This window comes from Thermobia domestica, chromosome 11, assembly GCF_964235325.1.
Source record: "Thermobia domestica chromosome 11, izTheDome1.hap1.1, whole genome shotgun sequence".
NCBI classification, from domain to species: Eukaryota; Metazoa; Arthropoda; class Insecta; order Zygentoma; family Lepismatidae; genus Thermobia; species Thermobia domestica.
This window is the reverse complement of record NC_137464.1, coordinates 87,490,547-87,505,906: the sequence shown is the minus strand read 5'-3', so window position 1 is coordinate 87,505,906 and position 15,360 is coordinate 87,490,547. Positions and strand designations below refer to the sequence as shown.

The 15,360-nt window shown below is 37.4% G+C and overlaps 1 non-coding gene across 1 annotated transcript; it reads left to right on the top strand.

Moving 5' to 3' along the window:
* The first annotated feature begins 14,898 nt into the window (after positions 1-14,898).
* Positions 14,899-15,005, top strand: LOC145665559 (U6 spliceosomal RNA). Its single transcript, XR_014127578.1, has one exon. It is a non-coding gene; the product is annotated as a U6 spliceosomal RNA (small nuclear RNA).
* Positions 15,006-15,360: the final 355 nt, after the last annotated feature.

The following is a 15,360-nucleotide window of genomic DNA, read 5'->3' as shown; positions in this document are numbered from 1 at the left end:
TGACCTTGTACACGGAATTATTATACTATATTACGTTCACTTAATGACGGAGTAATAAAAATTTATCGCATAGTAAATACTACACTGTCCATATTTAATTATCTCACACACTCTTTCATCACTTGACTACCACAATTACTACTACTACATTACAAATATACACATACTACTTAAACTACAAGACACATCATGCCAATTCACACCAATCGTCACTATCATTAATACATGTTATACTAATAAATATACACAGAAAACATTCATATTTTACCATTTTAAATCGGCTCGAAAGGAAAAGGAAAGAAAGGGACAGGGCCAACTGGTCCTTGTTTTCACTGCATCACATTCTTAAGAGTTTAATCAATGCCCTGAGGGGACATATCGAAGTATTAGCTAACAATAGGACCCCTGCCCTGAAGGGGCAGGAACCCGGAACAAACTAAATGTTCAACTCATCCCGCTGGAAGCCGTACTCCCAATTTGGGAGTCAGATAGGAGCCCCCTGCTTAATTTACACGTACATGCTGATGGTTACTAACACTACAAACAGACCTAAAAATACCGCCATATATATATGAAAAAAAATCACTCGCTACCTACATAAACAAATCTATATATGGACAGGTCTTGTAACCCTCAATTAGCAGGAAAATTGGAGGTGAAAATATCAGGGGAAACACTAATCTTCAGAACCGGTTTTAGGAAAAGAAAACGGAAATTACACTACTTCTGAATCCTGTCCATAGCGATCAGTAGATGAAATCATGGCGTCCCTATACTGCACTTCCTATTTTAGTTCTTCAGTCCGGTTTTTACTATGAAAATCTAGCAAATTTATGGCTCCTTAGCTTCCTGCTTGGTAGTTATTCCATTATCAACTAGATTTACCTTGTTAATGCAGCTTTTCCAGCTAATTTCTACCTTTTATATCCTGGGAAGATCTTAGTCCGGCGTCGTCAGTGAAATTCTTGGCATGGAATGGAATAATTGCGCCCTAATATCATAGCGTGGGTTTATCAGCCAATCAAAACTAAGCATTTTGGCGGTGGGGCTTTGAAACGAATAAAATTTGGTAAAATCTGGATCAAACTAGATTTTAGAAGGACCTAGGTATCTAAAAGAGAGGTGAAGGGTGGTCCTGAAAATTCTGTCGAATTTTAGATTGGTTATTTGATCTGACGAGTTCCGTCCAATAGTGGATCTATATTTTCAGATAGCACTGACACCGTAAGAATTGTAATAATCCATTTACATATCCATATACAAGACTTATAACTAATTTAAAATATAAATAAAGATATTGATTCCCAAAACTATAATCCGTAATGAATTTTTTACAGTTTTCCATGTTAATTTGACATAGAATAACGAACAATATTACGAATTATATGAACAGCCAGAAATTTTTTGTTAAACATCAAGTACAGTCGGTGCAAAAAATTCGGGCACCCTCCTATCAAGAACATAACATCATTAGACTGTAATGGCATATTACACTATTACATTTTGAAATGAAAATGAAATGAAACATTCGAGTTTTGTTCCACGGTTATGCCGGGTAGGCTAAAGGAGACGACGATGATGAGAATGAATGAAATGGCAAGATGAAGAAAGTGGGAGGAAATGGGAAAACCCATTTACACGGTGTTTGTCAACCACAAACCCCACTTACAATCATTATGACGTGTGACGCGCAAGTGACAAGGTTCATATTGGAACCACCTAGGAGTATGGATCGAATGTGATGTAATATATAAATCATTGCGTTTCTTCCATGCTTTCAGGCGGCAAAATGAGCGCTCGAATTACTAAAGAACTTCGCAATTGTTTGTGTAGATTTGCAAGAATACTCCTTTCATCAGAATCTTGTTTTGTTTCTTGTATTTCGTGCAAGTTTTGTGAGTTTTGTGACATGCATAAATGTAACAAGGCAGAAGCGTCATTTAGGGGGGAAGGGAGGGGCATTTGCCCCCCCCCCTGAGTTTGAGATTTATATAGTTTTTATCAACAGAATAGTGGCAAATCAGTGAAAAACGCGAAATTTTACTTATTTCAAGGGATCTTACCCCCCAAGCAAAATTTGAAATGACGCTTCTGTAACAAGGTTCCTATTTCTTAAATCAGAAATTTGCTTTGTTTCTTGCGTTTCAGGTGATTGCTTTGCTTTGAAAATTGCTTGGGAAATTACTCCCACCCCCTCAAGGTCAAATCTAGATGCAGGTGCGTGGCAACGGACACGCTGTCATAGACAGATAAATATGCGATAAGTTAACCGTGGCAAGTAACACGAAATTCCAATAGTGGCAAGTAACACCGTGGCAAGTAACACGCAAACCTTTTGAAGACGGGTCACCTCCATCCATGCATATTATTTTTTAAACACAAATTCTTGTTTCATATAAATCCTGTAACTGAACATATTTTGTGATTATTCTTTCCCTCATTTATAAGTCAGTGACATTTTTTAATATTTTCTGTAGCTCTAACTAAAGACATTCTACATTCCTAAACTTACAGATTCCCGTGTTTATTTAAAGTTCATGAACTACTTTACGAACAGTAATTTGCGTTGTGGAATTATTAATGACATTATCATAGTACGTAAGGTTTTAATGTTGATGTCGGTATTACCCCAACAACCTGTCGGTCTTCCCCATAGAGTTGGGCAATTCCGACACTTCATTGTTCATTTCAATTGTGGCTCCGCAGCACACAATGCTTTTGTGTAACATGTATTGCATCTGCCAAGTAGTTGAAATAGTATACTTAAACATGGGCTATAATCCCGTTTCTTTAATAATTCATTACAATCTTGTAGTAGTGCAAATGTCCTTAGGGTGTCGGTATTGCCCCAAATGACCATATATCTCGGAAATGGTAAGAGATATCAAAATATTATCATAACCTTTTCTCTTCCATTTTTATTCTGAACAAAAAATGTTATTTAAAAAATTGCATAGAATTAACTATAAACGATTTACAGACGAAAAAAGATATTAGTATCTATTCTGTAGTGATGAGCAAATGCAAGACCAAGACCAAGACCCGGGTGGTCTTGGTCTTGCACATCCAGTCTTGGTCTTGGTCTTGCCCTGGAACCTTTGGTCTTGGTCCTGCATACCCAGTCTTGGTCTTGCTGCAAGAGTCTCGCAAGTCTTGCTTTTAAGAAATCTTATGCTTTTCAAACGTAAATTTTACTGTGAATAAATTCTACATTGCGCCAACAGTAACGGAAATACAATGTGTTTCTAAATGAAATATAGTTGTAAGTATGATGATAGTATACAACATAGGTGATAACCTTTTTTTTTTTTTTTTTTTCAATGGGTCCCCACGCTTCACTACTTATAAGATAAATTACAATGTTTCGTAATCTTTTTATACTTTTAACAGATTCAATACTCTACTGGTTCCCAAATTGGGGAGACGCATGAAAGAAAATCAAGACGGCACAGATTACTGTAATACCATAAATTGCTAAATTATTTTTATACTCTAAAGGCGTCGGATATACATATATATATTCAACTATGATTAGCTAATCTTTGTATTGAACAAACTTCCAATTAAATATTGAGATTTTATTTTATATTTTACTGATTCCAATATGTACTCTATGGAACAGAAGCATGGACATTACCCAAAAGCGATGAAAAAAATATTGGAAGCTTTCGATAAAAGGAGAAAATTAGCTGTGTTGAACAGAAAACAAATGAGTAAGTGTTAGAAATAGTAGCAGTAGGGGAGAAAAGAAGAATTTCAGATGTAATTAAGAGGAGGAAAAGGAACTGGTTGGGACATTGGCTGAGGAGGAAAATTTTTATTATAAGGGACATGCTAGAGAATTTGGTGGAAGGAAAGAGAGGGAGAGGGCAAAGGAGACTGTAGTTGAAGGAAGGTATTAAAACAGAAAATTGCTACGTGAAGATGAAGAGACTAGCTGAGGACCACCATATACCGAAGCTTGTCAGTTGCAACAAGTGACCTGCCAATAATGGCAGAATAGCTATGATGAATGATATGTTAGCAATATTGGCCAAAAAAGAGAGAGAAAAATTAAAATAATAACGATTATAATCAAACCTCTTAATATTTTAGAATAACTTGAGTAAAAACTGAGAACGACTCAACTGTCCATGTCTTTTGTGTAAACTCAACTTATACAAATACTTTTCACCTATATTAGAAATACAAAAACACAGCATCAGACTCCAAGTTATTTGAAATAACTGCATAAAATCACTCTCACTTGTGGACATGGGTTATTATGGTTAATCTGACTTAAAAAGTGCTTTTTGGAATAAGTGTTATGATTTGTGTCCGACTGCCACAAAGGAATATGAGATGAAATTGATTTCTCTTGTCTTTTAAAAAAGAATCGTATTCTGTAGTATTTCAAACTGAACTTCGTGCTGTAGTGCGTTTAGTAGTCTCATCAATATGTATCAACTCCACTTCCGCTACTTGGGCACAAATTGCAATAAATGCCAGAGGAGAATATGCCCCTCTCCTCATGCTGGAAAGTTGTCACAGCTGTAGGTACGGGCACGAATTCCGGGGAAATGGGGAGACATCCCCCCAACATTGGAACTGGAGGCTCTCCCAAGAATCCGATTTGAAAAGTGCTTTTTGCAGATAAGTATGATGATTTGTATCTGACTGCCACAAAGGAAAGTGAGATGAAATTTGTTTCTCTTGGCTTTTACATTTTTAATGAAAATGAAGGCGTACGACTGTGCGTGACGTAACCTGATATGAAATCTTATCTCCTCCTCTCCTCTAGGCCCTAGCACACGAAGATTATATAGACTATCCAATGTCAGTAGAACCCATCTTTTCCGTAAATGCGCATTTCATCTATTTGTAGTATCAGCCTAGGCATCTACTCATGCTTCGTAAGCTAACTAACTCTATAGCCTATGGAACCCGGAGATTCAATGCCGCGTTCACAAAAGCTCTCCACTGACTTCTATCCAGTTTCCACTTTGTATTCCTATTTTTGCGAGATCCATCTTAATATTGTCTTCCCATCTGCGCCTAGGTCTTTTTAATGGTCATTTTCAGATTGTTCTTACCGCTAACAATTTGAAAGCGTTCCTACTTTCTTCCATCATGGCTATATGACCTGCCCACCTAAGCCTCTTAGACTTGATGACCCTAACAATGTTTGGTAAGCCGTATAATTTAGGTAGTTCCTCGTTATGAAGTTTCCGCCATTCCCCATTGCCGTACCTCTTGAGTCCGAATATTCGTCTGAGCATCTTGTTCTCAAATACTTTCAGTCTATGTTCTTCACTCAAAGTAAGCGACCATGTTTCGAAACCATACAGAACAAAAGATATGATTATTGTTTTATATATTTTAAGCTTCAAATTCCTCGACAGAATTGGCTACGACAAGAGATTTTGAACTCAATAATAACACGAATTCCCTGTTTTTAGTCGACATTTAATTTCTTTGTGAATATGATTTTCATCTGTTAATATTGATCCTAGATATTTGAAAGTATACTCTTTATCAAAAGTATTATTTAATATTTTAACGCATTCATAATTTGCCGTATTACGGTCCCGACGTACTTCCATATATTTAGTTTTCTCAGCATTTACTTCTAAACCCTTGTCCCTGCAAGCGTTTAATAAGATCTCTGCATTTCTTTCTATTGTCCTCATATCATCCCCTATTAAATTTACATCATCAGCCTACGCATAATCTGGTGAACACCATTCAACTCTAGGCCCTGGTCGCTATCTTTGATTTTCCTTATAGCGTATTCTAGGACAAAGTTAAATAATAATGGCGACAACGCATCTCCTTGTTTTAGGCCATTCACGACCTGAAAGCTCGTGAAGAAAAAAAAAAAACTACCAGGACTTTACTTTGGGATCCATTTAAACATGCCTTAATTGATCTAATTAGCTTTTTCGGTATCCCAAATTCTGTAAGAACGTTGTACAATGTTTCTCTCCTAACCGAGTCGTAAGCCTTTCTAAAATCAATAAATAGTTGATGTACCGGGCTACTGTATTCCCACATCTTTTCGAGTATTTGGCGAATGGTAAATATTTGGTTGATAGTTGATCGATTTCGTCTAAATCCACACTGATAATCTCCAATAAATTCATCTGCGTATGGGGTCAATCTTGCTAATATTTGAAAGGATTTTATAGGATGTTGACGGAAGGGAGATGCCTCGATAATTATTACAGTCAGTTTTGTCGTCTTTCTTGTGGATTGGAACAATGATTGATTCTTTCTACTTTTTTGGCAATTCTTCCTTGTTGTAGATAAAGAGAATGAGTTTGTGTATCTTGTTCCACAATTTTTCGCCTCCAGCTAAAATTAACTCAGCCGGAATTTCGTTTACACCAGGAGATTTGTGTTTCTTTAATTTCTTTATAGCGATTTCTACTTCTAGTCGGTTGGGTTCTGGAATATACGGTTCTGCGGTGTGTATCTCGCTTTCTCCACGCACATTAGTTTATGGCTGCGTGTTAAGCAAATCGTCAAAGAAATCTTTCGATCTAATTAAAATGCTATCTGTATCAGTGAGAACTGTTCCATCAGCTTTCTTTAACATAAGCACGAGAAATTCGTTGATCCCTTTATACATGTCCCGATTGTTTTTATTTTTACTATTATCTTCAAGTTCCTAAATTTTAGCTTTCAAAAAATTGCGTTTCTTTGTTCTAAAAGTTTTGGAATTTTCCCGCCTGAAGTCTGCGAAATTTTGTGTAGTTATTCGGATTTTGTAGTCAACGTAATTTTGCCTGTTTTCTCTTCTCTGCTAGTTCGAACCATAGTTTGTTCCTAGGTATTTCCGCGTGTCCCAATTTTTCTTTTCAGAGATAATTCTTCGTAAGCAAAGAAAAGAATTCAATTGCTGGATTTTTTTTTCCATAATCTTAAGGTTACATCTGTTAACTAAAGAGTATATGACATGCGTCAGATTTCTGTAACGATTCCTGTAATGTTATTGTGATTATCATCATTTTGCTCAAAGAGTATTGTTGCATCATATATAATTGATATTCTTTCTTCATAGTTTTGGGGAAGTCATTATTTATATTATTATATTATTATAAAAAAAATTAAGGGGGATCTTTGTGGATGCCAATTAGAAACATAACAATTATAAATATGCATGTATTTAGATTTCAGAATGTCTTCACGGCAGTGATTTGTAATACTGCTATGTACTACTACTTCATCTACATCGCCTAATATATAATATACTCTACAACAGTTGATCATCTACCGTAATATGAGTTTCATCTCCCTTCTCTAGAATAAGCCTCAAATCTGCCCACCTCCCAATGTTGAAGACAACCAATGGCATATTTAGGATTTTGTTTTGAGGGGCTATGCCCAACGCAAGGAAGGAAGTGGGCAATTGCCCACCTGAGTCTGAGAATTAAATATATTTTAATTTGTGCATAAATTGAAGTTATAACGGCAAGAATTGCACACCGATAAATCCTATATGATATGATACAAAAATTTAGAAGTGAATCTAACCCTTTATTCTATTCATACAAGAAAAAGGAAGTATCCTCTTGGCCTCTCTAATTTCCCGGGCTAATTATTCCCCCGTTTTGATTTTCTTTAATTCAAACATTTCCTTCTTTTAAAAATTACTAAACGATATAATTTTTCCTTTGTTATAATAACTAAAGTCCTTTCATGTTGATATCCGCGCAAGTTGGTGAGGAACACAGTTTCGCTTATCAACTCCTCTTAGTTTTGGTGTTACTGATGACGACCGACTTGAATCACAACTGACAATGGGCGATAAAGTATGATAGACGAAATGAAAGTAACGTCAAGAAAAAGAAACAGAAAAGTAGAAAGGACGAAAGAAAGAACAAAAGGACGCAGTTCTTACATGGAATGAAATTTGACAAATACAGTATTATTTTTGAACAAAGAGCATAAGAAAATGGAAAATAATGATATTCTTAGAAATGGTAAGAAGGATTATTATTTTACGTGGAATGCGAAAAACTAACAAATTTATTTCGGGGGTAGCTTGAGCCAGATAGCCTCCGAAATACGCCACTGAAGACAATTCTGCTCCCCTGATCCTTCACAGCATTGTTTTTCAACTTCATAAATATTTAGAACATCGCCATCGCTTGTATATATATATATATATATATATATATATATATATATATATATATATATATATATATATATATATATATATATATTTATATAAAATATGGGAACGGTCTTACCCGTCCCCCCCAATGTTGAAGACAGATTTGCGCCGATGGTTACAGGGGAAGTGAGATGGAGGGAATTTGAAAAGAACAACTCTCTGCAAAAATAGAAAATATCCCCTTATGTTTTATTATAGAGAATTATACACAAAAATGCTCAAAAACCGTGTTTTATATTAACAATTTCCTGCGGGGAAAACAGCCGAACCCCAACTCGACTGAGGGGTATTCCAAACCCCCGAAAGTTCCGCTTTCACAGCACACAATCCTTAACTCCACTCATGCTCAAAAAACGATATTTATATAGTGATGGGCAGTGTGTTTATTCCCCGGTGGCAAGGAAAATAAAAAATGGGAATATTCCCGGGATTATTTCCATGTCTTTACTTTATTTTCTAAATTATAGGAACCAAATGACTAATTACTTTATTTTCATTTATTCTCATTTATTTCTAGGTTTTAAATAATTTGAAGATTAAAAAAATTGAAATTCGTTGACTGTACTTTATATAACTAATTAGTAATATGATTTTTTAAGTTCCATTTCCATTTGCACTAGAAAGTAACAGTGTATTAATTAATGAATGACCAAAAGGAAGCAATTTGTAAAGTAATCTAGAAATTATGTAGAGATAGAGGTGAAGTACTATCAATACACCCCGAACCACCGTCAGTAATAGATATCGCTCTGTCTGCTGTCTCTGACTCGAATTTCGCTCTCTAAGAAAGAATGAGATATTGAATAAAGAAATCTCTGTAGTCGTAAATACATATACTTTTAAAATGTAATCTTTACATATCAATATTAGGATTGCTTCTCAGGATGTTTCATTAGTACCAGTGTTTCCCAACCTGTGTTAATTAGAATTTGTTTGCTTCCTTTTACGTGTGTATTCATGTACCAAGCTATGTTGGCGAATTTTTGTAACACCGTTTATATTGTTCGAAAGAACGCATCTTCTAAAATTAGAGCTATAATATTGCACAGTAAGAACACAGTAACAAAGCACAAAATCAACATGCTGTATATATGCCATCCCGTACACTGGCAACCTTACAAATTTTTCGATGGAGTAAATGTTTTCTGGCATTTATTAACCTAATTTGTTTATAACATTTAAGAATTTAATATGGTTATAATAGTAGTAGGATCAAGTTTAGAATACATCCTTACATTTAAATTTAAACTGTTTAGCGGTGTAAAGGTATGTGGACTTTATACAGAGGTTGTTCAGTCTACATTTGGCCAATTTCGACTTACCTAAAACAGAAGAATCTATGGCGTCAGGTCCGTAAGTGCTCGATGTGTTTCCCTTGGTTCCTAACAATAGCCCGACAGGTAATTTCCACTGTAATAGGTTTCTCTGAAGAACTTGGAGGGGAATCTTGTCCCATTCCCTTTGATAGCTTTCCAAAGTCCTTCCACAGTTGTTACACTCCGTTTTCCCACAGCCCGCTTCAGCAATCCAAATCCACAATAGTCAATAGGACTTGCATCTGGAGATTTAACAGGTACCTCATTGAAAGGTATCACTTGTATACCACTTGCTTCCTCCATCTCCCTGTAGAATGCGAGGGACGATCGTGAGGTATGTAATGAAGCCTTGTCCATGTGAATGCGCACCAGATTGGCGTCATTTCCGTACATTGTTGGAATCTCATGCTCGTAGATCGGCCGCATGATCTGCTCCTGAAAATACTGCGAATTTATTTTGCAGTTCTTCGCCACCCTACGAATCTTCATTTTACTACGGTAACAGTAGCCAATAACGACCATGAACCCTTTTGGAAAGGATTCTTTACAGACACGGACCACCCACCTTCTGAAGTTCTTGGCGCCTTACTCTCGGTGTATGATGGCTCTCGGTTTTCCGCAGTCGGAAAGGTAAATCCATGCTTCATCGAGCGTTACGACGTACTTACATCCACTTTTGTTTTGCCAGATGCCGTTCGTACACCTTCCAGGCGTTACACTTTCGTTCTTTTGGTAGGCATCCATGAGAAGATGGTCGCGAGCTTTCATGACTTTTTCCAGCTTGAGTTGATGGTGTAACGTCCGGCTCACAGGCCCCAAAGACACGTCAAGACGATTACCGGTAGCCATACACCTTTGTGTTGGCGGATTTTCTTGCATTGCCATTTTGCGAAGTTTCCTCTCCATGGTGGAGGTGGCCTTAGTGCATTCCAGCTTCCTAGGCAACTTCGTTGGCGATCCAAATGGTGGAGCTTCGTTGCCCTTGTACTTTTTAATAACATTTTTTATTCCTCTTAAACTGACGTTGCAACCATTTTTCTTGCACTGTTTTCTAATGACAGAAACATTAAAGTAGGAGTCATAAAGAGTCGCAACATAGCCTTCCCAAAACCGGCTTAGTTTGGAAGGTATTTCGGTCACAGAGCGGAAACCCACACACTTGGAAACAAATTTAACACACTCACAACTAGTGCTCTCAACGGGTCGGGTCGGGTCGGGTTGACGACCCGTGACCCTAATTGACTGACCCGACCCGATGACCCGACCCGACCCGACTGACCCGAACCGTGATCCGACCTGATTGACCTGACCCGACCCGATGACCCGACCCGACCCGACTGACCCGAACCGTGATCCGACCTGATTGACCTGACCCGACAACCCGACCCGAGCTGGCCCGGTTGACCCAACCCGACCCGAGCTGACCCGAACCGAGTAGCCTGATCTGACAACCCGACCCGTAACCCGATCCGAGCCAGGTCGGGTCGGGTCAACCCGATCCGTTTGAGAGCATTATGGTCACGACACTGGGTGAACGCCAAAATGCACTCCCATTGGGAATTAAACCCGGACCACGTGTACTGAAGTCTTACACGTTAACCACTAGCTAGATCAAGCGAGGAATTTGTATATGCATCTTAATGAATATTTGGTGCTTTTGAGGTTTGGTTATTTCTTTTTATAACTGATACCAATGTCCGACGTGGGAGAAATTTATTTTTTTCTTGCTTTAGTTCTATGTGACGAAATTTTTATTCAAGGTCAGTGTTCTCACCTGCTTGGACGGCAGGGGGTCTTCTCGGAAGGCAGTAGCAAGAGTCTCTTGGCGGAGACAAAAGGAAATCGTTTAACTACAATGATAAGGGTTGAGGAAACAGGAGAACACCTGTGATTTTTTCCAACCCTTTAACTTTCATTCCAAAATAGGTTCTTATGATTCCGGGACCCGTGCCACTTTGATTTTTCTTTCTCGGTAAAACGTATTTTACAGTATATATAGTTGCACGTAAGAAGACACATAATATGAATTTTGTAATTTAAAATTTAAAAATACAGTACGATGTTTAATTATAAAGTACTAATTTTATTTCATCACTTTCAGCAACAAATGAAATTCAAACAATTCGCTCCCTGGGTCTTGGTCATCAACACTGCGTCTTATTCTTTTCTTGAAGTCAAGTCTTGGTCCTGCATTTCGTAGTCTTGGTGGACTTTCATGCTATAGAAGAGCCAAGAATGCTCGCCTCATCGGTACAAATGAAGACCAAGTGTGATTTTGATTATGGTCTTTCATACTATACGGAAAGCAAGAAAATATACTCATCGCTACTTGGTGATCACCAAAACAGGACCAAGAGCAAGATTACTATGCAATTCGTCTTGCATCGATGTCCTTGGGCTTGGTGAAATAAAATGAAATATTCAGTTTAAGGTCCTCGATTTTGCACCGAGGCTAAGGGATACGGTGACCATGAGAAATGAATGAAATGGTGGAATGAAGAAAGTGAGAGGAAACAGGAGAACCCCGAGAAAACCCACTACATGGCGTTTCTCCACCACAAAGCCTACTTAGCACAAGCTGGGATCGAACCATGCACACCATGCGCCAGAGATGAGTTCTCTACCACTGAGCCACCGCAGTCCTGCTTGGGCTTGGTCGTCCATATCGAATCTTTCTTTTGGCCTTGCTTAAACAACTCTAGTTTTGTTCTAAATCCAGACTCCATATTGGCGTAGATATTAATATTACAGTCGATTGGTAAAATCAATCTTCCACATTTAAAAATTAAAGTACACACAAGTACAAAAATAAGCATTTACCATAAAAACACTAGCTGCAAATGTTCAAAATAGATTTATGGCTTCTATAAAATCAATTGAAAATTGCTATTTTTAATTAGGCAGCTAGTGAAAAACAGCAGCTTTCGACTCAGCCGAGTTTAAGCTCAACCTAAACTCAGTTGACCAAAGTGAACTGACCCGTCAACCCGACCCGCTTGACACGACCCGACAACCCGACCCGACCCGAGCTGACCCGACCGACCGGACCCGAATAGCCTGACCCGACAACCCGACCCAAGCGGACCCGACAACCCGACCCGAGTCGACCTGACCTGACCCGACCCGTTTGAGAGCACTATCACAACAATGGTCCTGTTTTGTACGTTATTGTCGACCGTGAGGAAAAACAATTTCGTTCCCAGGAAGCCACTGCACAACACTGCAGGACGCCACGAGCCAGGTCGGGTGAGTCCATTCTCCCCGGGAAAGGGAAGGAACAAAATCGGCCAAACGTAGGCTGAACAACCTCTGTATACCAATTTTTTTCCTACATATTTACTCGCATAAAACATATTGTATATAAGCATAAAATAATAAAATAGCATGATACAGTTCAGAATATATATTTTAAAGAATCCTCTGGAGATAACAGTAATATGGAGGCCCCTATACTGTGATAAAATCTAATTTTAGTTTGAACTCGTAATATAGTAACAGAATGCAAGTTTCTTTGTGTTTGCACATAAATTTCCGGAATATTCCCATTTTTGGAAATCTTTCCGGGAATCTTCCCAGGGAATATTCCCGAAAAATATTTTCCCGGGAAGTTACCCATCACTAGCATTGCCCCTAATAGTTCTCTATTTGTAAGAAAACTTCACAAAATGTTAAATTACGTTGTGTAATTGAAAAGTTAGAAGTGATTTCATAAGAAAGATTATTTAGGCCCTACATTTTGTTCAAAATTCATGTGAAGATAATTCATGTGAAGACCAAGTTGGTAACCTACCCATTTGTCGGATAGGCCTACCTGTATTGATGCCTGTTTACGGTAGATTTAAGTGTATTTTGCAAGAGCCACGGAGAATAAAACGAAAATAACACCAATTCCACCCCGTGGTAAGTAATAATAATAATAATAATAATAATAATAATAATAATAATAATAATAATAATAAATCGAATTTAAATCTGCTACTGCTCACGGAGTTAGAATTTGGAAGCTCTCTTGTCTTCAAACGAACCTGAAAGCTAGTGACATCTCTGCACAACGAAGTGAACTACATCGAGTGTTTTGAGCATACCGGAATAACATGCTTAAATGTTACATTCAAGTCTTAATTTTGTAAAATATTATAATTGATAAGACTACAAATAAAAATCAGGGTAATAGTATACAACAGTGCCTCATGATCTGTGCGCGTGGATACTTCCTACTGTTGCACTACGTATAAAATGATTTTATTACATTTAGAAGTAGTAAGAAGCGTCCACGTGCACGTAACATGCGATATGTGTTTCAAATCCCCCACATATACTCATACACTACGTACAAGGGCACATTATTATTCTTCGCATACCATAAAACACAACGAAACGCAACGCAAACCGACGTACATTTTATTTTATATTACTCAGTAATTAAATGAAAGTCGCATTTTTACCTCATTTTCAAGTTCCTATATCCTCAATGAATAATCCTTAAAAGACTGCACTTCGTGAGTCCTCGCTAAATGATGAGGCACTCTCGTATACTATATCCAAAATCAGTATATGTATTCTTTTTTCCTAGAAATCACACTTTGTTCTGTAAGATAAACTAGCAGCGTTCACCCCGCTTCGCTGCGGTCACCCCGGAACGCAATAAACTTTGTTACTTAGATAATTTTTACTTTTTCGCTTTCAAGTGATATGATAAAAACCATAGAAGATTGCAGTAAATCTTAACATTATATCGCCTGTCATTTATGTTAACCCGCCCCGCTTCGCTGCGGTCATCCCGGTGCTGGCATATTGTAAAAGTGTCTGTAAAAATAAGCAAATCAATTAAAAAATTTTAAACAGAAGATTCAAGCTATTTTCCGCTGTATATCGCCTGTCATTTATGTTAACCCGCCGAGTGACACGGTCATGCGGGTTGCATATAAATACGTTTATTTTTACCTATGATGAACTAATAACAAAGGATTTGTACGTTATGGACACTTGAATGGTCAATTATCTCAAGACACTGGTAATTAAAAATTAAAGTGATATGATAAAAACCATCTAGGGTCCAAATCCTAATAACCCCCCAAAAATGAAAGAAATTGGTTCAGCCGTATTAGCGTGATGAGCGGACAAATTTTTGTACGTTCTCTTTTATATATATAGATACATTTTTTCTTTGTCTCTCATACCTCCATATTCAGTTGAAAACGTTATATTTTTAAATACATGAACAATTATACAGATATCGCTAATATTTTATTTGTGATGTTAAGCTAGCAAGAAAATTAAGCTGCATTTTTTCATTATAACAGTTTTTAATACTCCAGAACTATATTGAAATTACGGGCCATCAAAAAATAGTTAACTCCCGCAAGAGATAAATTGTACTCAGCTGTAAATATATATACATAACTGGAAAAAATCGCGAACGTACTCGCTTCGGCGGTACATATACTAAAATTGGAACGATACAGAGAAGATTAGCATGGCCCCTGCGCAAGGATGACACGCAAAATCGTGAAGCGTTCCACATTTTTTCGTTTTCTTAAGTCTAGAAGAGCAAAATGCCATTCAGCAATAGAGTTGTTATCCAAAATTCCTAAGTGTTGGCTTCAGAATAATATAATAAATTCATTTCCATTTCCTGCCCGAAATTATGAAATCCGAGGAAGGAGCCTTTTTTCACCCATGGGAAATGGGACGTAATGTAAACTTGTAAATATAAAAGCATGGGATACATGAGATTGTAGGTTCACGAAGCACAAATATCTATTTGTACTATTTTTTTTTAAATTTCCTTTTTGTCTTTGGTTTACCGGACTATGGAGTAGGGTGGAGTGAAAAAAACTTTTTTTCACCAAGCAAAACGCCTGGGGTCCAAAAAGTTGCGTA